This window comes from Entelurus aequoreus, linkage group LG21 (genome assembly GCF_033978785.1).
Source record: "Entelurus aequoreus isolate RoL-2023_Sb linkage group LG21, RoL_Eaeq_v1.1, whole genome shotgun sequence".
Taxonomy (NCBI): Eukaryota; Metazoa; Chordata; class Actinopteri; order Syngnathiformes; family Syngnathidae; genus Entelurus; species Entelurus aequoreus.
The window spans coordinates 13,432,546-13,455,094 of record NC_084751.1 but is presented as its reverse complement, the minus strand read 5'-3'; the positions used below and the strand labels follow the sequence as shown (position 1 = coordinate 13,455,094).

The window sequence follows — 22,549 nt, the reverse complement described above, 5'->3', positions numbered from 1 at the left end:
AGTGAAATGATATGAAACTGTGTGATGTATTATACTGTAAGTGTGTTCATGTTCGAAATAAACTAAAGAAAGAAAGAAAGAATACCAATGTTTCGGGGCTGTAAATCTAATTTTGAAATGAACATTTCCCGGCTGGCAAAAGGTACGACAATTGTGGAAATGAGCAAATCAAAAGTGCCGCTCGCCGTCAAAGGTCTTAGAAATGGCCGTGCCCGCATGAACAGGAAAATGGCAGCCTCCGATGGCTTCAAGCGGCATACAAAATGAATGAATGAATCGTCCGTACGCCGAGACATGGTTCGAGCACAGAGGCGTAATTGGCGCGATGTAAAGGTTCGTAAATTGAGGCTTTTGTAAATCCAGGTTCCTTTGTACAGAGACACTCCGAAAAGAACAGCTGAACAGATCCACCAACTTTTTGGCCTCGACCAAGCCTGCCAGCTCTCTTATTTTGCCATAAACTGAGTTATGGCGAACCTTTTGAACAAATTGCCTGTGAGCGTACAGGGTAAGAATGCTATATATCTTTTCGCGAGTAGGCTGCTGTCATGCTCGCACACTCACAGTGACCTGTCTCAAAGAGAAACTGTTTGAATCAAGATTTAAATCAACAAGCAGCGGCACAGACCGGCCTCCTTTGTGCCAAAAAAGAATGACTCCAAAGACATTAAATCTCAGGTTTCCGCCTCGAAGATACAAACCAATGATGAAATGCAGGCACAATAAATTCACTGAAAGATCACATTCAGGTTTTGCTGTACTAACTGAATGTTTGAAATCAATCAGCCACCATTGGGAAAAGCATAAGTCAACCAGCGGCTTGCCATGCAAATTACAGCATTGTCATTCACTTTTGCGGGCCTAATTTCAGTGGGGATTGTTTTTCGCATAGAAAAATGGTTTTGGAAGATTTTTATGCTGGGGTCGAGGCCAGAGCTCTTGAGCTCTCAGAACCTCCTGGGAGCCAACCTCCTCAGCAGTGGACATTTGTTTTGTACATAAAGGGGATGTTTTTGACTAAAGAAATAGAAAATAAAACAACCCTGCAGAGGATGCTGGTTCTCAAGAATAGATGGACCTCGTTTTGTATTCCACAGCAATGGTATGTGTCCTTAGTCTGAAGAAAGACTTGTAATTCCCTTTTTCCACTGCATGGTACCTACTTGGCTTGTATGGCGTCAAGAGTGGCAAAATCTTTTTGCATAAAAAACACTCTGTTTTTACTCCTTAACACATTTTGACCGTGTTTTGGTGACGTCATGCAAGCAACAATGCACTTCCTCTCTTCATCAACTTGTTGTGTTACTCAGCATCCTCCTGAAGACATCTTCCTACAGTCTACCCCAGGGCAGCTGTGGCTACGAAAGTAGCTTACCCCCACCAGGTGTGAATGATTGATGGGTTCAGAAAAACATGTAAAGCGACTTTGGGTACTTAGAAAAGCGCTATATAAATCCCAGGTATTATTATTATAGCAAGTTTTTGCTTTTTTAGCAACCATGTCAAGCACTTTTTTTAATCGATACTTGATTTAGTTGTTTTATTTATAGATTATCAACAGGATTTTTTTTAACCACAGACTGGTTGGCTGGTGTGTGCATTGTACCACTGGATGCCTTCCCATTGATAATAGAAGTCAATACTAGGTGCGACTTTGAGTAACGTATTTTTCGGACTATAAGGCGCACTTAAAATCCTTTCATGTTCTCAAAAATCGACAGTGCGCCTAATGTACAAAACCCAAAACCAGTGAAGTTGGCACGTTGTGTAATTTGTAAATAAAAACAGAATACAATGGTTTGCAAATCTTTTTCAACTTATATTCAATTGAATAAACTGCAAAGACAATATATTTAATGTTTGAACTAAGAAACATATTTTTTGTCTGCAAATAATCATTAACTAATCACTAATACACCCCCATACATCACAGATACTGGCTTTTGAACTTTGCGCCTAGAACAATCCGGATGGTTCTTTTCCTCTTTGTTCCGGAGGACACGACGTCCACAGTTTCCAAAAATAATTTGAAATGTGGAGTCGTCAGACCCCAGAACACTTTTCCACTTTGCATCAGTCCATCTTAAATGAGCTTGGGCCCAGCGAAGCCGGCGGCTTTTCTGGGTGTTGTTGATAAATGGCTTTTGCTTTGCATGGTAGAGTTTTAACTTGCACTTACAGATGTAGTGACAAACTCTAGTTACTGACAGTGGTTTTCTGAAGTGTTCCTGAGCCCATGTGGTGATATCCTTTACACACTGATGTCGTTTTTTGATGCAGTACCGCCTGAGGGATCAAAGGTCACGGGCATTCAACGTTGGTTTTCAGCCTGGCTGCTTATGTGCAGTGATTTCTCCAGATTCTCTGAACCTTCTGATGATATTACTGACCGTAGATGGTGAAATCCCTAAATTCCTTGCAATAGCTGGTTGAGAAATGTTGTTCTTAAACAATCTGCTTACACATTTGTTCACAAAGTGGTGACCCTCGCCCCATCCTTGTTTGTGAATGACTGAGCATTTCATGGAGGCTGCTTTTATACCCAATCATGGCACCTACCTCTTCGAATTAGCCTGTTCACCTGTGGGATGTTCCAAATAGGTGTTTGATGAGTATTCCTCAACTTTCTCAGTCTTTTTTGCCACGTGTGCCAGCTTTTTTGAAACATGTTACAGGCATCAAATTCCAAATGAGCTAATATTTGCCAAAAATAACAAAGTTGTCCAGTTCGAACGTTAAGTATCTTGTCTTTGCTGTCTATTCAATTGAATATAGGTTGAAAAGGATTTACAAATCATTGTATTCTGTTTTTATTTACGATTTACACAACGTGCCAACTTCTCTGGTTTTGGGTTTTGGACGTGTTAATTCTGCTTGTGCTTACTGACCTCGAAGCAATTTGATTTGGTACTTGGTGTATTGATAAGTGTGACCAATAGCTGGCAGTCACAAATAAGAGATCTGCGTGGACTGCAGGTTGACATCCCCTGCTCAATGAATGACGCTAGCAAGTACGCAAGCAAGCCCAAAACGTTGATGTTTCATTGAGAATATATAACATTACACAGGGCGCTCAGAAATCTGTCAAAATGTTTTAATACGACTTTGGTAAGCTACGAAGACGCACCGCTTGATGGATTGTCGGCGCATTACGGCTACCCTAGTCAGACGTACTGTGCTTCAACATGTGGGTATTATTATATATATAAAGAGAATAAGACACCTGTTAGGAGACATAATATCTGGTGTTTTGCTTCGCAATATTATGCAACATTTCTTACCTATTGGTACCTGCTGATGTGTATTTGTGATCTGAATAAGTCCCCAAAATTTGCAAGCGTCCGCCATCGTAGTCCGCACTGTAGTAAATAAGCCCCTTCTTTTTCTCTATCCTCTTGTTGTAGGGCATTCATCCTCCGCTGTTGCCATTTCTAATAGAAAGTAGCGTACAGTTTTAGACTCGCTATGAAAGCACTAAAAACTACCAGTACAACAAAGATGCTATCGAAGTGGTGCCACGTAAATAAGACCGCCAACAAAACAGAGCATCCTGAAGAAACGATCAGAAAGCGACTTGAAAATGGTCTATAAAACATAATCTATACAACATTTTGACCGAAGAACCATGTGAGTGTGAATGTTGTCTGTCTATCTGTGTTGGCCCTGTAATGAGGTGGCGACTTGCACCCCCCGCGATCCCGAAAGGGACAAGCGGTAGGAAATGGATGGATGGATGGAACCACCATTACATGTTCTGTCAATCACAAGGAAGTGTTTAAAATGCAGGGGGGAAAAATCATAATATGACCCCTTGAATGTGTCTCTTGTACAAACCCTGTTTCCATATGAATTGGGAAATTGTGTTAGATGTAAATATAAACGGAATACAATGATTTGCAAATCTTTTTCAACCCATATTCAATTGAATGCACTACAAAGACAAGATATTTGATGTTCAAACTCATAAACTTTTTTTTTTTTTTTTGCAAATAATAATTAACTTAGAATTTATTTATAATAGTTGATTTATATAGGCTAGTAAGGTAAAGTTTTGTACCTGACAAGTTTCGGCTATCTTGCTTCTGCAGCCTTCCTCAGAGGTGTCACGTGATGTTAGTGTGACGTCATCTGTGACGTGTTATATGGATTGTTCCATCCCACCTGAGGTGGTGGGATGGCGGTGTCCCCTGGTGTGCGTCGGGGGTAGGGCTGAGGAAGGCTGCAGAAGCAAGATAGCCGAAACTTGTCAGGTACAAAACTTTACCTTACTAGCCTATATAAATCAACTATTATAAATACACATTAGTAGGCTAAATGAACCTCTTTAACAAATTAACTTAGAATTTCATGGCTGCAACACGTGCCAAAGTAGTTGGGAAAGGGCATGTTCACCACTGTGTTACATGGCCTTTCCTTTTAACAACCGTCAGTAAACGTTTGGGAACTGAGGAGACACATTTTTGAAGCTTTTCAGGTGGAATTCTTTCCCATTCTTGCTTGATGTACAGCTTAAGTTGTTCAACAGTCCGGGGGTCTCCGTTGTGGTATTTTAGGCTTCATAATGCGCCACACATTTTCAATGGGAGACAGGTCTGGACTACAGGCAGGCTTTTACTATGAAGCGATGTAACACGTGGCTTGGCATTGTCTTGCTGAAATAAGCAGGGGCGTCCATGATAACGTTGCTTGGATGGCAACATATGTTGCTCCAAAACCTGTATGTACCTTTCAGTATTAATGGCGCCTTCAAAGATGTGTAAGTTACCCATGTCTTGAGCACTAATACACCCCCATACCATCACAAATGCTGGCTTTTCAACTTTGCGCCTATAAAAATCCGGATGGTTATTTTCCTCTTTGGTCCGGAGGACACAACGTCCACAGTTTCCAAAAACAATTTGAAATGTGGACTCATCAGACCACAGAACACTTTTCCACTTTGTATCAGTCCATCTTAGATGAGCTCAGGCCCAGCGAAGCCGACTGCGTTTCTGGGTGTTGTTGATAAACGATTTTCGCCTTGCATAGGAGAGTTTTAACTTGCACTTACAGATGTAGCGACCAACTGTAGTTACTGACAGTGGGTTTCTGAAGTGTTCCTGAGCCCATGTGGTGATATCCTTTACACACTGATGTCGCTTGTTGATGCAGTACAGCCTGAGGGACCGAAGGTTACAGGCTTAGCTGCTTACGTGCAGTGATTTCTCCAGATTCTCTGAACCCTTTGATGATATTACGGACCGTAGATGGTGAAATCCCTAAATTCCTTGCAATAGCTGGTTGAGAAAGTTTTTTCTTAAACTGTTCAACAATTTGCTCACGCATTTGTTGACAAAGTGGTGACCCTCGCCCCATCCTTGTTTGTGAATGACTGAGCATTTCATGGAATCTACTTTTATACCCAATCATGGCACCCACCTGTTCCCAATTTGCCTGTTCACCTGTGGGATGTTCCAAATAAGTGTTTGATGAGCATTCCTCAACTTTATCAGTATTTATTGCCACCTTTCCCAACTTCTTTGTCACGTGTTGCTGGCATCAAATTCTAAAGTTAATGATTATTTGCACAAAAAAAAAAAATGTTTATCAGTTTGAACATCAAATATGTTGTCTTTGTAGCATATTCAACTGAATATGGGTTGAAAATGATTTGCAAATCATTGTAATCCGTTTATTTTTACATCTAACACAATTTCCCAACTCATATGGAAACGGGTTTGTATGATAATATACCTGAATAGATCCGCTCATCGGCAGAGCGTATTATAATCTGTTGGGCCCTATGGTCCGAAAAATAGGGTACTTGGTCGAGCAGAGCTGCCATGTCATTTGAAGGTGAATTGAGAGACGGGACCAAAATAAACCCACCGTCTATGTGCCTTAGCTTGATGACATTGCCCGATTATAGTCCACATTCTCCACTTTGCTTTGTGTTCTATTTTCTTGCTGCCTCCAGTGTCCTCCTGGATAAAATTAAATCAGTACAAGACTATGCTATTTTGTGTAAACAGGCCCTTCAATTAGAGACTAACCCTGCAAGACAGATTGGTCCAATGGTGACGTGGCCACCCAATTCCAACCCGCATCTCCAATTTCCTGGAAGCATAATTCCTGCTGCGTTTCCTAGAAATCACCTTGCCGTTAACTTTGACTGATTAGAATGACGGCATCAATGCGTGTATACGCACACAAACTGCACACTCTTAGGTCACCGTTTGCAATATCCGGCACGGGGCTGCCTCTTTACCACTGCTAGTGATCATTTTATAAATCAATACAGTGGGCCAGCTGGCCTGTGTTTGCTTGTATTAGCCGCTAGAGATGGACAGTAATATGTTCAGCTTATAGCAGACAAACAAACATTAATACATTAAAGAGGTCACCCCGACCGTTCTTAGCAAGTCACGTCAGGGCCTCCACGAAAATAAAATGCTACAAATCGTAGTTTTGGTGCCATCGAGTCTGCGGGTCGGGGTAAATGGTGACGTCAAGGAATTTTGCAGCTGGAGTTGTTGCTGATGTGATTGCATTTCAGCTCAGTTTGTTCAGTATTGATAAGGCCACTGGCATATTTGTTAAAAGGCAGAACCTTATTGAAACCATCACCTGATACTGAAAGGAAATCTGGACATTCAGTCGCATCTTTGTCAAAATATCTCCTTTTGCAAGATGGAGTATAATGCATAATGATTGCTTCTCGGCCATTAGTCTAAGACAGAATATGGATCTATAGTGTTCTGGGAAATGCATGGATGGATAATCAATACCATGTAAGATTCACCTTATCTAGTAACACCGATGGCTGCATGGTTGCTGAAACACAAAAACTGGTGGGCTGGTGCACCGATTATGAAGTTTATTGAAAGCAGGCAATAATTGGCGAGAAGCTTGCAAGGTCATTATATATATACAGTCACTTTTTTTTTCTTTACTGAAATAATGATTTAGAGTAAGAATTCTCAAAGTCATATCATTTTGTTTGGCCCGTTAAAGGCCTACTGAAACCCACTACTACCGACCACGCAGTCTGATAGTTTATATATCAATGATGAAATCTTAACATTGCAACACATGCCAATACTTATAAAGTGCAATTTGAAATTTCCCGCTAAACTTCCGGTTGAAAACGTCTATGTATGATGACGTATGCGCGTGACGTCAATCGTTGAAACGGAAGTATTCGGACACATTGTAGCCAATACAAAAAGCTTGGTTTTCATCGCAAAATTCCACAGTATTCTGGACATCTGTGTTGGTGAATATTTTGCAATTTGTTCAATGAACAATGGAGACTGCAAAGAAGAAAGCTTTAGGTGGGATCAGTGTATTAGCAGCTGGCTGCAGCAACACAACCAGGAGGACTTTGACTTGGATAGCAGACGCGCTATCCGACGCTAGCCGCCGAACGCATCTCTGATCGGGCGAAGTCCTTCGTCACACCGTCGATCGCTGGAACGCAGGTGAGCACGGGTATTGATGAGCAGATGAGGGCTGGCTGGCATAGGTGGATAGCTAATGTTTTTAGCATAGCTCTGTGAGGTCCCGTTGCTAAGTTAGCTTCAATGGCGTTGTAAGCAACAGCATTGTTAAGCTTCGCCAGGCTGGAAAGCATTAACCGTGTATTTACATGTCCATGGTTTAATAGTATTGTTGATTGTCTGTCTATCCTTCCAGGCAGGGGTTTATTTATTTTGTTTCTATCTGCAGTTAAGCCCAATGCTATCACGTTAGCTCCGTAGCTAAAGTGCTTCCCCGATGTATTGTTGTGGAGATAAAAGTCACTGCGAATGTCCATTTCGCGTTCTCGACTCTCATTTTCAAGAGGATATAGTATCTGAGGTGGTTTAAAATACAAATCCGTGATCCAAAATAGAAAAAGGAGAGAGTGTGGAATCCAATGAGCCAGCTTGTACCTAAGTTACGGTCAGAGCGAAAAAAGATGCGTCCTGCACTGCACTCTAGTCCGTCACTCTCACGTTCCTCATCCACGAATCGTTCATCCTCGCTCAAATTAATAGGGTAATTGTCGCTTTCTCGGTCCGAATCGCTCTCGCTGCTGGTGTAAACAATGGGGAAATGTGAGGAGCCTTTCAACCTGTGACGTCACGCTACTTCCGGTACAGGCAAGGCTTTTTTATCAGCGACCAAAAGTTGCGAACTTTATCGTCGATGTTCTCTACTAAATCCTTTCAGCAAAAATATGGCAATATCGCAAAATGATCAAGTATGACACATAGAATGGATCTGCTATCCCCGTTTAAATAAAACAAATTAATTTCAGTAGGCCTTTAAAGGGTGGCTACCAAATTGAATACATTGTCATACTGTCCAATCATTGATGGCTTATTTGCAAGGTTAAACTGTCAAAAAGTCTGTTGATTTTTCAAAACATGGCAGATCAGTCACTCAAATTTACCGTAAAATCATCACTGGTACCATGGTTCCATTTACAGTAATGCACTGTAAAAACAACGGATGTCGATTTTGTGGCAAAAAAGTAGCAGCTCAGTCACCAGATATTGTTTTTTTAATTTATAGTAATGCACTGTAAAAAAAAAAAAAAAAGACCCTAGATTTATCTGGAAAAAAACTGACAGCTCTGAAATGGATGTACACCAAGGTACGTCTGTATTGCGCCAATATCGTGAAAGCTTTGGTCACGATAAGCGTGGTGTGTAATTTTCCTTTCGTTAGATCGTACTAAAACCGAAACATGTCTCAGTCTAAAAATGAAACATACTAAAACCAGTGCGTATGTAAAACAAGGTACGTCTGTATTGCGTCAATATCATGATAGCTTTGATCACGATAACCGTGGTGTGCAATTTACATTTCGTTAAATCCCTGTGTGTTTAATCGTATTAAAACCGAAACATGTGTTTTACAATGTTTTACGATAAAAATAACAGTGATACAGTTTTTCAATTTATATTGATGCATTGTAAAAAAAAAAAAAAATGCCATCGATTTTACAGTAAAAAAAACTTGCAATAATACCACTGATTAGTAGTAGATAAGCTGCTGGATGCCGACCAATCATGACACTCACAATTCAGCTGGTGAAGTTAATTAATAATAATACATCAAGACATTGCCTACAGTCACAGCTGATGCCCCTTGGGTTTTTTGGCCCAGAAACAATTAGAGACCAGCGTTGTTTTGCTTTTGTAGACCACAAACCCGACAAATATGGGAGATTGATTTATATTTATTGACTATTTAATTGAATTGTACTTAAGCCGAGTGAAATACAAAAACCAAAACCAATGAAGTTGGCACGTTGTGTAAATCGTAAATAAAAATAGGATAAAAATGATTTGTTAATCCTTTTCAACCTACATTCAATTGAATAGACTGAAAAGACAAGATACTTAACGTTCGAACTGGTAAACTTTATTGTTTTGCAAATATTAGCTCATTTGGAATTTGATACTTTGCAACATGTTTCAAAAAAGTGCCAAAAAAGACTGATAAAGTTGAGGAATGCTCATCAAACACTTAGTTGGAACATCCCACAGGTAAACCGGCTAATTGGGAACAGGTGGGTGCCATGATTGGGTATAAAAGCAGCTTCCATGAAATGCTCAGTCATTCACAAACAAGGATGGGGCGAGGGTCACCACTTTGTCAACAAATGCGTGAGCAAATTGTCCAACAGTTTAAGAACAACATTTCTCAACGAGCTATTGCAAGGAATTTAGGGATTTCACCATCTACGGTCCGTAATATCATCAAAAGGTTCAGAGAATCTGGAGAAATCACTGCAAGTAAGCGATGATATTACAGACCTTCGATCCCTCAGGCGGTACTGCATCAAAAAGCAACATCGGTGTGTAAAGGATATATTTTTTGCAATGTGTTGCTGCCATTAAATTCTAAGGTATTGATTATTTGCAACAACAAAAAAATTACGTTTCTCAGTTCGAACATTAAATATATTGTCTTTGCTGTCTATTCAATTGAATATAAGTTGAAAAGGATTTGCAAATCATTTGTTTCTGTTTTTATTTACGATTTACACAACGTGACAACTTCACTGGCTTTGGGTTTTGTACAATGAAACTGCTTCATAGCCCAATTTAAAAAAAAATGGCACAGTGTGGGCTCTCATTATGAAATTCGGACCGAACCACTGCTCTGTATTACCTATAAAATACATATTACCAAGACAATCTGCATTGGCTGTGACGTTCAAGTGCCCTCAGTCAACCTTACTCCCTAAAACCACAATCGCAATCCCCGCTCATTCAGCAGAGACTGGCACACATTACTTGTCAAACATAAACACGGCAGTAATCGCTTTGTCTATTTTTCCACATATGCAGCCATGCAGTGAAGCTTACATAACCATATGGTTTCCTTCATTTATTTTATTTAAAAAAAAAATTGAGGCGATTCTGATGGCGGCAAACACAATTGGTCTTCTTTCGCCCTAAGCAACTGAAGTCATACCTCTTACTTGTCTTGTCTGTGAGCGTATATAAAACCTCCCACTTCAGGTTTTTTCGTCAATGTTTTGATTTTGTCTGTGGCAAGAATCCTGCTGCTGTTTTTTTTTGTTTGTTTCTCAGGGAAGACATACAGGTTCAGGCAGGGTAGAGACATGGTATAACCTTTTTTACCTGTTGGTTTACCAGAGGGGGATATTATATGGTCATTCATACCCCCTGTTAGAATAATTATGTGTAAGTTATCACAAAAGTTTCTGTTTTCGGAAACTTCTGACGAGCAGACAGAGGCTGTCTTTGTTGAAAATGCCGCTGTGTACGATGGGAAGAGACGGGAGGGGTTATCTATTGTCATCCAAGACCTGCCCAAGCTCGATCCAGGACCAGTCCAAGCCCGAGGCATCTTTTTGTTTTGTGTTAATGCAGTGGTTCTTAACCTTGTTGGAGGTACCGAACCCCACCAGTTTCATATGCGCATTCACCCTTCTTTAGTGAAAAATAAAATGTTTTTTTTTTTTTAAATTCAAGACATAGTTATATGTTTTTGGTAACACTTTAGTATGGGGAACATATTCTAAATAACAAAGACTTAATTTAGAGTTATTTGGTTAGGGTTCGGGTCATGGTTAGAGGGTTAGGGTTATAATAAGGCCATGCCGAATAAGGCATTAATAAGTACTTAATAATGAGTAATTAAGAGCCAATATGTTACTAATTTGCATGTTAATAAGCAACTAATTAATGGTGAATATGTTCCCCATACTAAAGTGTTACCATGTTTTTTTTACTGGTGCACAAAATGAATCGTGCATGAACATCACCTTGTTCAAAGAACAAAACCAACACAGTGCATAAACTCACAACAAATTACACACCTGCAAATCAGTCAAATGTTGCCGTATCCGTAATACGCCGATAGGGAGAAGTTTGTATTTACACGATGAGTCGGGTGTGTTTTGACCTCCGCCGAACCCCTGAGGCCGACTCACCGAACCCCTAGGGTTCGATCGAACCCAGGTTAAGAACCACTGTGTTAATGTGACCGAAAAAAATGGCTGTTTACATACCCCACATTCCTTTAGAAACAGCTGTTGTTATGTAAACAGGGAAAGTCCAAATAAAAAGAGGTGGCGTGATGACACTGTGCAAGGGTACAGGTGTACGCGTCTCTCCTCAAATTGAGCAAAATTTAATCCTGTCTCTGTTTATTTCCTTGATTCTTGTCTGTTTTAATAGATGTCATCAGTGTTTGAACCTGACACCCCCTGTTACCATTCACCCTGCACTGTAGTGTCTTCCGTTGGACCCCACAGGTTAAACAAGAAAAAACTATAATGTCGTGCAAAGGTTTGTTTATCCCAGCAATTAGATTTACATTGTGAAACTAATATATGACATAGGCTCATAACATGCAGCTCAATATATTGCAAGCCTTCTTTTGAAATACAATTCTGACGGGTATGGCTTATAGCTTATGAAAACTTCAAATTGAAACTCTCCAAGAAATGTTGGGTTTTCACAAACTGTAAGCCACAATCATCAAAATGATAACTAATAAATGCTTGACATTTGTTCACTTTGAATGTAAAAAGTTGATACCCCATATTAGTTTCACCTTTGAAGTAGATATGTTGAAATGAATGCACTTTTGCACGATATTCAAATTTTTCGAGTTTCACCTTTACAGTATATGGAATAGTCGAATGGGAAATCTAGACCCTAGATATGGAATTGGAGGACTTCCTACAAGATTTCCATGATAGGCTTGAAGCCAGGACTCTCAGGTTCCTCATATTGATTGTTTTGCGGTACAGAGTCATTGTATGTCGCGGGATGCCCTTTTTCGTCGCACACTACCTGCTTGTCCGCTCTAAGATGAAATTCAAGCTTCAACAGCCGCAAACCGAGAAATAATTACGGTATTATACTATACAGTCTCCACTCTTCTCTTGCGGCCCTCAGTCTCCTCTTGGATAAGACTAAGGTTCTGGTCTACTAAGATCCAACTAACAAGTAGTAAATAGTGTGTGCAAAATCTAACATTGTGTGTGTTATTAGTGGGCATGTTGCAGGTGATCTACTAAGACTGTGTGCACAATTGACAACAAGTGCAAAAGTGGTGAAATTAGGTTTTTGCCTGTATACCGGCTGTTACCATGGAGACACTCATTTCCCTCCGTATTCATAACATGATAAGGTCTAACCCAGTGGTTCTTAAGCTTTTTCCACCAAGTACCACCATAACGACCAGCATTAAAATACAGTAGCGTAGTAGGTCTAAGTATTCATTAAAAACAAGGCAGAGGTTTTACTTAACAAGTCCACAGTCGTGGTCAAAAGTTTACATACACTTGTAAAGAACATAATGTCATGGCTGTCTTGAGTTTCCAATAATTTCTACAAGTCTTTATTTTTTTGTGATAGAGTGATTGAAGCACATACGTGTTGGTCACAAAAAACATTCATGAAGTTTGGTTCTTTTATGCATTTATTATGGGTCTACTGAAAATGTGACCAAATCTGCTGGGTCAAAAGTATACATACAGCAATGTTAATATTTGGTTACATGTCCCTTGCCAAGTTTCTCTGCATTAAGGCGCTTTTGGTAGCACATCACATGGACAAAGATAAGACCTTATGGAGGAAAGTTCTGTGGTCAGATGAAACAAAAATTTAGCTGTTTGGCCACAATACCCAGCAATATGTTTGGAGGAAAAAAGGTGAGGCCTTTAATCCCTGGAATACCAACCCTACCGTCAAGCATAGTGGTGGTAATATTATGCTCTGGGTGTCATGTATGTGTGTTCATGTTTTGTTTTGGTTATATTCGGTTTGGTTTTTGGACCCTTTGTGCACTCTTGTTTGTTTTTTTTCCATGACAACCCATTAGTTTTCACCTGTCTTCATGTCACGCACCTGTCTCACGTTTTGCACTCGCGCACCTGTCACTAATCATGTCACTGTTATTTAAGCCTGTCTTTTTCTGTTGATCATCCTGGTGACATTATCCTTACTACCTCTGCTCACTTCATGCCATGCTATTTCTGTACCTCCATGCTACCTTTGAAATCTATGCCATAGTTCCCTGCGTTCCAAATAAGTTTTTGTTTATTGTTCATAGTTTTTTGCCCAAGTGCTAGTTTTGGTTTTATTAGTCAAGTTTGTTCTCCGCTTTTGGCGCGCCTTTTGTTTGCACCTTTTTTTGTAGTTTAGAGTTACAAATAAATCATGTCTTTACCTTCACACCATGTCCAGTCCAACTTTACTTGCATCTCGGGAAAACAAAACCCTCACAGTCCACGTTTTGACAGTATGTCACCATGATCACCATGACAGTATGTCACCATGATCACACAGACATGACACTGGGCCTGTTTTGCTGCCAATGGAACTGGTGCTTTACAGAAAGTAAATGGGACAATAAAAAAAGGAGGATTACCTCCAAATTCTTCAGGACAACCTAAAATCATCAGCCCGGAGGTTGGGTCTTGGGCGCAGTTGGGTGTTCCAACACGACAATGACCCCAAACACACGTCAAAAGTGGTAAAGGAATGGCTAAATCAGGCTAGAATTAAAGGCCTACTGAAATGAATTTTTTTTATTTAAACGGGGATAGCAGATCTATTCTATGTGTCATACTTGATCATTTCGCGATATTGCCATATTTTTGCTGAAAGGATTTAGTATAGAACAACGACGATAAAGATTGCAACTTTTGGTATCTGATAAAAAAAAGGCTTGCCCCTACCGGAAGTAGCGTGACGTAGTCAGTTGAACATATACGCAAAGTTCCCTATTGTTTACAATGATGGCCGCATGAAGTGAGAGAGATTCGGACCGAGAAAGCGACAATTTCCCCATTAATTTGAGCGAGGATGAAAGATTTGTGGATGAGTAAAGTGCAAGTGAAGGACTAGTGGGGAGTTGAAGCTATTCAGATAGGGAAGATGCTGTGAGAGCCGGGGGTGACCTGATATTCAGCTGGGAATGACTACAACAGTAAATAAACACAAGACATATATATACTCTATTAGCCACAACACAACCAGGCTTATATTTAATATGCCACAAATTAATCCTGCATAAAAACACCTGCGTGTTTGTTATGCTAGCTCCTAGCTCCTCTGCTAGCTCCTAGCTCCATAGAACACGCCAATACAATACAAACACCTGATCAACACACACAATCACTCAGCCCAAAAGACCGTTTACCTAACCCAAGGTTCATAAAGCTTATATATTTTTAAAAAGTTACGTACGTGACGCGCACATACGGTCAAGTTATCGAATGTTTAGCAGCCAAGGCTGCATACTCACGGTACCTGATATTCAGCTGGGAATGACTACAACAGTAAATAAACACAAGACATATATATACTCTATTAGCCACAACACAACCAGGCTTATATTTAATATGCCACAAATTAATCCTGCATAATAACACCTGCGTGTTTGTTATGCTACCTCCTAGCTCCTCTGCTAGCTCCTAGCTCCATAGAACACGCCAATACAATTCAAACACCCGATCAACACACACAATCACTCAGCCCAAAAGACCGTTCACCTAACCCAAGGTTCATAAAGTTTATATATTTTTAAAAAGTTACGTACGTGACGCGCACGTAGGTACGGTATGTGTTATGCTAGCTCCTCTGCTAGCTCCTAGCTCCATAGAACACGCCAATACAATTCAAACACATGATCAACACACACAATCACTCAGCCCAAAAGACCGTTCACCTAACTCAAGGTTCATAAAGCTTATATATTTTAAAAAAGTTACGTACATACGCAAAAAAAAGCCAAAGCTGCATACTCACAGTAGCACGTCTGCGTCTTTGTCATCCAAATCAAAGTAATCCTGGTAAGAGTCTGTGTTGTCCCAGTTCCCTACAGGCGTCTGTGTATCCAAATCAAAAGTCCTCCTGGTTAGAGTCTCTGTTATCCGAGTTCTTCCATCTTGACTGCATCTTTCGGGAATGTAAACAAAGAAGCGCCGGCTGTGTACTGTTGTGGCTGACTACGTTCGAAAAATACGTCCATTTCGCACCGACAACTTTCTTCTTTGCTTGCTTGGCTTCCTTCTCCATAATGCAATGAACATGATTGAAACAGATTCACGAACACAGATGTCCAGAATACTGTGGAATTATGAAATGAAAACAGAGCTTTTTCATATCGGCTTCAATGTGGAAGGCATACCCGTGTTCGCCGGGCTACGTCACACGCATACGTCATCCTCAGAGGCGTTTCGAACCGGAAGTTTAGCGGCAAATTTAAAATGTCACTTTATAAGTTAACCCGGCCGTATTGGCATGTGTTATAATGTTAAGATTTCATCATTGATATATAAACTATCAGACTGCGTGGTCGGTAGTAGTGGGTTTCAGTAGGCCTTTAAGGTTTTAGAATGTATTTCCCAAAGCCCTGACTTAAACCCCATTGAGAACATGTGGACAATGCTGAAGAAACAAGTCCTTGTCAGAAAACCAACAAATTTAGCTGAACTGCACCAATTTTGTCAAGAGGAGTGGTCAAACATTCAATCAGAAGCTTGCCAGAAGCTTGTGGATGGCTACCAAAAGCGCCTTATTGCAGTGAAACTTGCCAAGGGACATGTAACCAAATATTAACATTGCTGTATGTATACTTTTGACCCAAAAGATTGTGGTCACATTTTCAGTAGACCCATAATAAGTTCATAAAAGAACCAAACTTCATGAATGTTTTTGGTGACCAATAAGTATGTGCTCCAATCACTCTATCACAAAAAAATAAGAGTTGTAGAAATTATTGGAAACTCAAGACAGCCATGACATTATGTTCTTTACAAGTGTATGTAAACTTTTGACCACGACTGTGTATGTAATATTTTTTGGCCACGGTAACATTACACACAGTTTAAACAGTAACACTGTGTTTGTATATAGGAAAATGAAACACTATAATTTAATCAGGTGATTCTTTAGCATACCACTAGATGGAGCCCGTGTTTTATTGGTGGTACACATACCACAGTTTTGAGAATCACTGGTCTAACCTATGGCATTTTGTCATGTTGTTGACATGCAGCACACCCATAATATTTATTAACCTTGTTTTATGGCAGTGACTCTGGTGTTATGTGTACACGGGCTCCATCTAGTACGGGGGTCAGCAACCCGCGGCTCTCGAGCCTTTAGTGCCGCCTAGTGGCTCCGTGGAGCATTTAAAAAAAAAGGATTGACAATGGAAAAAAGATGGGGGAGAAATATTTGTTTTTGTTTTAGTATGTTTATTGTTTGAGGACAAACATGACACAAACATTCCCAATTGTTACAAAGCCCACTGTTTAATATGTTTGTGTGTAAGCTTCACTGATGAGAGCATTTGGTGAACATATTTTTTTTCCTACTAATTTTGGCGGTTCTTGAACTCACCATAGAGTTTACATGTAAAATCTTTCACTCCTTCTTTGTCTCATTTTGTCCACCAAAAGTTGTATACTGTGTGTGAATGCACAAAAGTGCGCTTTGTTGATGTTATTGACTTGTTGGAGTGCTAATCGGGCATATTGGGTCACTGGAGGAATGCAAGCTAATAAATGCTAACATGCTATTCAGGCTAGCTGTATGTACACATTGCATCATTATGCCTTATTTGTAGTAGAGATGTCCGATAATATCGGACTGCCGATATTATCGGCCGATAAATGCTTTAAAATGTGATATCGGAAATTATCTGTATCGGTTTCAAAAAGTAAAATGTAAGACTTTTTAAAACGCCGCTGTACGGAGTGGTACACGGATGTAGGGAGAAGTACAGAGCGCCAATAAACCTTAAAGGCACTGACTTTGCGTGCCGGCCCAGTCACATAATATCTACGGCTTTTCACACACACAAGTGGATGCAAGCCATACTTGGTCAATAGCCATACAGGTCACACTGAGGGTGGCCGTATAAACAACTTTAACACTGTTACAAATATGGGCCACACTGTGAACCCACACCAAACAAGAATGACAAACACATTTCGGGAGAACATCCGCACCGTAACACAACATAAACACAACAGAACAAATACCCAGAACCCCTTGCAGCACTAACTATTCCGGGACGCTCCAATATACACCCCCCACAACCCCCAACCCTGCCCCCCTCAACTTCCTCATGCTCTCTCAGGGAGAGCATGTCCCAAATTCCAAGCTGCTGTTTTGAGGCATGTTAAAAAAAAGAATGCACTTTGTGACTTCAATGCCATGTTGGCATTTTTTTCCATAACTTGAGTTGATTTATTTTGGAAAACCTTGTTACATTGTTTAATGCATCCAGCGGGGCATCACAACACATTTACGCATAATGACTGTATATATCGGTATCGGTTGATATCGGAATCTGTATTTAAGAGTTGGACAATATCGGAATATCAGATATCGACAAAAAAGCCATTATCGGACAAATCTCTAATTTGTAGGTATATTTGAGCTCATTTAATATCCTTTACTTTTATCCTCTTTGTATATAATTTAGTCGTGCATGTCTCATGACGCTTTATCTGTATGTAATATTGGCTGCTTTTCGCATAGTTGTTTGTGTGCCATTTTTGTGTTTTCATTTTTTGCGGCTCCAGACAGATTTGTTTTTTGTATTTTTGGTCCAATATGGCACTTTTAGCGTTTTGGGTTGCCGACCCCTGATCTAGTGGCTCCCCAAAAAATCCCTTGATTAAAGTACAGTGTTTAATTTTCCTATATTCGAACACAGTGTTACTGTTCAAACTGTGTGCAATGTTACAGTGGCCAAAACTATGAAATATACTTGTTAAATGAAACCTCTGCCTTGTTTTTTTATGAATTCTTAGACCTACTACGCTACTGGGCGGTACTTGGGGAGCCAGGTTTTTTCTGAGGTGGTTCTTGGTGAAAAAAGTGAGAGAACCACTGTTCGAAGCTACAGTATGTTGGAGCGTGCTGAGAGGCGTGCAGGGTCGTGATGATTATCCTCCATATTTGCAGCAACATCACATGTATCTGCTTGTTATAGGTCGTTGTGAGGCAGGTGACGTCGGGGCTGGAAGTGGATCATTAGCACTGACGCTGTCGTCATGGGACTATTATTTCTGTTGTTGTTGTGCCCATTGTTCGCTCGACCCTCCCCCTGTCGCTCAACCCCTCTATCCTGCTCTCTCTCTCTCTCTATCATCCCTCTGTCCCTCTACTGGCTATCCAAACCCAGCCAGTCTAGACAGACGGCAGCCCCACAGAGCCTGGGTTCTGTTTGAGGTGCCTTCCCTCGCCCCCATTGCCAAGTGTTTGCTCTTGTATCTATATATGAGAAGCGTGTTCCAGAAGGGCTCCATGTGGAAAATACCTTGAGATGACGTCTGTAAATTGGCACTTTATAAATGAAACAGTCTCCATTTGACGTTTTCTTGCTGCCCCCGATATTCTCTTGGATAAAATGGTTAGGATCCTTCTGTTGAAGGATGTCATATATCACTCTTAATTCATTGTTTATATTTTTGTATTCTTCCTTGGACCACCAGTTGCCCCCCTTTTCTGGTGTTTATTCATGCCACGTTCTTGGCTAAGTTGTCCGCCCACTGCACAAACACGTTCCATTGACATGACTGTGGAAATAAATAATCAGTTATATTTTATATTGTATATGTATGTACTGTAACAGTATATATATATATATATATATATATATATATATATATATATATATATATATATATATATATATATATATATATATATATATATATATATATATATATATATATATATATACTGCAAAAAGTCAGTGGTCAAAAACAAAACAAAAAAATAAAAAAATTAGGGATATTATATTTGAACTAAGCAAAATTTTCTGCCAATAGAACAAGAAAATTCGGCTTTTCAAGGCTTTCCAAAACAAGTAAAATGTTCTAACCTTAATGAACCCAAAAATACCTTAAACTAAGTATATTCTCACTAATAACAAGTGCACTTTTCTTGGTAGAAAAAAAATGAGACCTTTTTGCTCAATATGTTGAAAAATATTCTTAAATTAAGTAAATGCTAGTGCCATTATCTTTACATAATGATATGCGCCCAGCATTACATTTCTTGAAACCAGCAAATTTATACTAAAAACTAGTTTATTGTTCTTAATGGAAAGGCAACAAGGCAACCGCTTGTTACTCTCGGGGTCTCCTAGCCGCTCAGGCAAATCATATGTTCTAAAAATGCCTTTTTCCATCGATAACATGACATCATCGCGCCAAGTGTGTGCTCTTTCAGTCAATTAGTGCGCATATATACAGCCGGGCCCTCGGCGAAAAATGTTTTAATTATAATTTTGAAGAATTTATCTGAATGTGCATTAACTATTTATGTTCAAAATTGTTAGAAATGTCACATGTTAAATGTTTAAATATTAACTGTCAGTTTACTGTACTGCTATATGAGTACGCGTTTTCTATTGTTTCATTGAAAATAAAACAGCAAAGTCCATTTGGCTGTCATCCGTTTTAATTATGAGACACAATTGCGTCAAAATCAGGATTTTTTTTTCATGCTTGAAGTAAGAAATTATTATTCAAAAAAAGTAGTTTTATACTTGTGAGTGTTGATGACACAGCTTTGCAACAGTTGATGTTCTAGTTTCAAGCATGTTTTACTCAATATAGGTCATAAAATCTCAGCTACAAGCTGTAATATCTTACTGAGATGAAGGAATCAATAAAGTACTATCTATCTATCTATCTATCTATCTATCTAATCAATTCAGGTTTGTGCATGTCTACCAAAAGACTTGTTTTCAAGCCATAGGCGCCAATCTACATTTCTGCCAGTGGGTGCTCGGTGTGTGTGTATTTTTTTTTTTTAAATAGACGTTCAGCGAAGTTAATATCCCATATGATTGTGGAGGAGTTCAAGTACCTCGGAGTCTTGTTCACGAGTAAGGGAAGAGTGGATCGGTGCGGCGTTTTCAGTAATGCGGACGCTGTATCGATCCGTCGTGGTGAAGAAGGAGCTGAGCCGGAAGGCAAAGCTCTCAATTTACCGGTCGATCTACGTTCCCATCCTCACCTATGGTCACGAGATTTGGGTTATGACCGAAAGAACAAGATCACGGGTACAAGCATCCGAAATGAGTTTCCTCCGCTGGGTGGCGGGGCTCTCCCTTAGAGATAGGGTGAGAAGCTTTGTCATCCGGGGGGAACTCAAAGTAAGGCCGCTGTTCCTCCACATCGAGAGGAGCCAGGTGAGGTGGTTCGGGCATGTGGTCCGTATACCACCCGAACGCCTCGCTAGGGAGGTGTTTAGGGCACGTCCGACCGGTAGGAGGCCACGGGGAAGACCCAGGACACGTTGTGAAGACTATGTCTCCCGGCTGGCCTGGGAACGCCTCTGGATCCCCCAGGAGGAGCTGGACGAAGTGGCTGGGGAGAGGAAAGTCTGGGCTTCTCTCCTTAGGCTGCTGCCCCCGCGACCTGACCTCGGCTAAGTGGAAGAAGATGGATGGATGGATGATTTGTGGCTTTATTATTTTGTAAAACGGACCAAACTCGCCACAAAATTAACTACAATAAGTAGAGATGTCCGATAATGGCTTTGTTGCCGATATCCGATATTCCGATATTGTCCAACTCTTAATTGTCAGGACTGGGTCCTCGGCGTGGTGTGTTCTCACAGAAGGCAACGGAAAATTGGCGCGTGCGAGACGTGAATTTAAATACATTTTTAATTCTAACTCAAAAAAAGTACAAACAAAAGGCGCTCACAGCGGAGGTAAAAAAACTTGACTATGAAAACAAAAGGCGCGCACAAAGGCGGAGAACTATAGACATTAAACAAAAACTTACTTGACAAGGAACTGTGAACATGGCATGAAGAAGCGTGATGAAAAAGTGTGCAGAGCATAAATGTGGAGCATGAATGTGATGTCGCCAGAAAGACCAACAGAAAATGACAGATTTAAATAGTGACATGATCAGGGAAAACAGGTGCGTGACTCAAAACGTGAAACAGGTGCGTGACAGGACAGGTGAAAACTAATGAGTTGCTATGGAAACAAACAAGAAAGGAAGCGCAACCAGGAACTAAAAAGAGTCCAAAAAACAAACACATGGCCAAAACAAAAGCATGATCACACAGACATGACATTAATTACCGATACCTATATCAACCGATACCAATATATACAGTCGTGGAATTAACACATTATTATGCCTAATTTTTTTTGTAATGCCCCGGTGGATGCATTAAACAATGTGACAAGGTTTTCCAAAATAAATCAATTAAATTTATGAAAAAAAATGCCAACATGGCACTGCCATATATATATTTTTTAACATGCCTCAAAACAGCAGCTTGGAATTTGGGACATGCATTAGGAGGTTGAGGTGGGCAGGGTTAGGGAGGGCGGGGTTGAGGTGTGTGGGGGTGGGGTGTGGGGTAGCGGGGGGTGTATATTGTAGCGTCCCAGAAGAGTTAGTGCTGCAAGGGGTTCTGGGTATTTGTTCTGTTGTGTTTATGTTGTGTTACGGTGCGGATGTTCTCCCGAAATGTGTTTGTCGTTCTTGCTTGGTGTGGGTTCACAGTGTGGCGCATGTTTGTAACAGTGTTAAAGTTGTTTATACGGCCACACTCAGTGTGACCTGTATGGCTGTTGATCAATTATGCCTTGCATTCACTTGTGTGTGTGGCAAGAGCTGTAGTTATTATGTGACTGAGACGGCACGCAAAGGCAGTGCCTTCAAGGTTTATTGGCGCTCCGTACTTCTCCCTACGTCCGTGTACACAGCGGCGTTTTAAAAAGTCATACATTTTACCGTTTGAAACCGATATCGATCATTTTGAAACCGATACCGATAATTTCCGATATTACCTTTTAAAGCATTTATCGGCCGATAATATCGGCAGTCCGATATTATCGGACATCCCTAACAACAAGTATGATTTTCTAAAAATGATGGATGGAAGCCTGTGCTTCGAGCAGCCTGCCTTGCTTGCGGATAAGTAATGGTGTGTCTCCTCTTTGTTGGGCTTTTCTTCTTTTTAAAAAAAAATATATATTGGCCTGATAATGTTTCTGCACAGTCCTATTTTTGTTACGGTGATCAAGCACA

At 40.3% G+C, this 22,549-nt stretch overlaps 1 protein-coding gene across 4 annotated transcripts in view; it reads left to right on the top strand.

Moving 5' to 3' along the window:
* Positions 1–22,549, top strand: part of LOC133638425 (astrotactin-2-like) — a 910,889-nt gene that overhangs the window by 718,630 nt on the left and 169,710 nt on the right. The gene's annotated exons all lie outside the window — the stretch shown is intronic.